Source organism: Cibotium barometz, chromosome 11, assembly GCF_041138505.1.
Source record: "Cibotium barometz isolate CiBa-2024 chromosome 11, ASM4113850v1, whole genome shotgun sequence".
Taxonomy (NCBI): domain Eukaryota; kingdom Viridiplantae; phylum Streptophyta; class Polypodiopsida; order Cyatheales; family Cibotiaceae; genus Cibotium; species Cibotium barometz.
The window spans coordinates 56,187,182-56,189,539 of NC_141056.1; positions in this window are offsets into that span (position 1 = coordinate 56,187,182).

Genomic DNA, 2,358 nt, shown 5'->3' on the forward strand with positions numbered 1-2,358 from the left:
ATCGTGGGACGGAGTGCTTGTGAAGCAGTCTGCTCTAACGACTACTAATCTCCTCAAGGACCTCAAGCCACCGAGCTTTGGGGGAGAGAAGAAAGAACGCAACAAGGACTCGGTGAACATCTTTCTACAGAAGTAGTCGAATATCCATAACCTCAGAGGCAACGCGCCAGAGGAGGTGAGGCCCATAGAGGCCAGCCTATCATTGACAGCAAGCGAGGTATACAAATGGTGGATGAGTTTGGTTGAGAGTGCCAGACTTTCGAGGACCTGGGTTGAGTTCGAAAAGAGTTTTTGCATGTGAATGAGTTGGAGAGGTCCTAGCATGATTGGGATAAATGCTTGATGCAGGGCATCTCCCTCATACAATATATCTCCAACTACTACGAGATTGTATTAAAATAAAAGGAAATCGATGAATTCCATACTTTACATGGATTCATGAGAAGGTTACATCCACACTATGAGGCATTTGTAGAGCCTAAGTAGCCGACAAATTTCGGTGAGGCCATAAAGTATGTGCAGATTTAGGAAGACATTTCACATCACTCTAAATCTGAGTTTAGCAAGACAACTGAGAGTAAAGAGGACTCCAAATTTAAGAGGAAATTCTTTCGGGGAGACAGGGGACCAGAGTGAGCAGTAGAGAGGACAGAATGGGCGCTGGGCGAAGAAACCATACCGTTTTTGTGAGAAAAACGAATCTAAATCCACTAATAAGAAACATTACGAAAAAGCTAGAAAAGAAAGTCTATGCTTTAACTGTTTTGACGCTAGACATAACAAGGCAGCATATCCAAAGCTGGGAGCTGGAGGTAGTTCCAATGATGCTAATAAGAAGGATAGTGAATCCTCTCGACAGTTACATACTATCCAACAATTACCTCATAGTTCCGCAGAGTTCAAAGAGGTAACTGTCAGACATGCGGGTAGTACCCATGCTTGCTATGTCACCTAGGCAATGTGGCAATCATCAATGGGACCACATGATTTGGTCCACTTATATGGCAAGTTAGGTGGCCGTAGAGTCACCGTCATGATTGATGATGGGGCCACTCACAACTTCCTTAACTATGCATTAGTTAAAAAGTTACGATTGCCAGATACCAAGAGCGACCATAAGTACACTGTATCATTGGCTAATGGTCACAATAAGACTATTTGGGACACAGTAGTCTTGGGGGTACCTTGTAGGGCTATGAGGCCAGTTTGGATTTTCAGGTCATGCACTTGGCTAGAGCTGACATATACCTAGGCATGGAGTGGTTGTGTAACCTCGGTCCTACCCTAAGTCTTAGCTACCAAGATAACAGTCTAGAGTTTGTGCATGAGGGGAGAGTAGTGAGGCTACAGTGTGATCTTAGATCAGGGTATCATTAGGATAGGATTAGGGAACGTGATGTTCCAAATACCATGTTTAGGACTCGTTTTGGACATTACGAGTTCCTAGTCATGCCATTCGGCTTGACGAATTCTCCAATGATATTTATGATGCTTATAGACAAGGTTTTTCGTCCATATTTGAAAAAAATCATAGTAGTTTTCCTTGATAACATACTTATATATAGTAAGTCAAAAGAAGAACACTTGTTTATAGCATTTGCTCTCAGTGTTTAAACGCCTTAGGAAAAATAAGCTATTTGGGAAGGAGTCCAAGTGCGATTTGTTTGTTAAGGAGATCCACTAATTTGGGTTTAATCCAAAGTGATTTCACAAATCTTGATCTTGAGGCTGGTACGAAATGCTCAGCAGTTATGTTGATCGTTTTTTATACTTTGTCATAGTATTGTTATATGTGTTCACTTTCCAATCATCGCCTTCCTCGTTAGAAAGGTGTGCCAATCCGGAGTGATTAGTCGAGGTTTCTATAAGAAGAAGAGTGAGCATTGATCTAGAGCAATCAAACGAATCTCGTGGTTTATGTAGTACTGATACTCTCAGGGGTGGACTTTCATGCCCGCTTGATCTTACGCCAAATGGGGGTGAAACATTTATCAGAAGAAAGTTATAGATTCATTTAACCGATATAGGAACGAGCTCAATTTTATGGAAAGTCACAAACCTTAGGTGCTTGTTATTCTAGATAAAGCCCTAACCTTGTCAATTTTGTGTTAAACCAAATTGGCAAGAGTGTTCAGTGTGTAGTTGAGTATGCATGAAATTGTTTTCATGCTATGCTCAGGCATGGTAGATGGCCATGAGGTGGTACCACAAAGTTTTGAGCAACTTATTTTCATATTGACACACTAAAAGTTGAAGTCTAAGGCTACTATCAACAACGACCTAGTAGGACTCATGGTTAGATGCTAACTGTAAAGTTTAGAGAGTGACATAGTTGTTGAGTGAATGTCTTTGAATCAA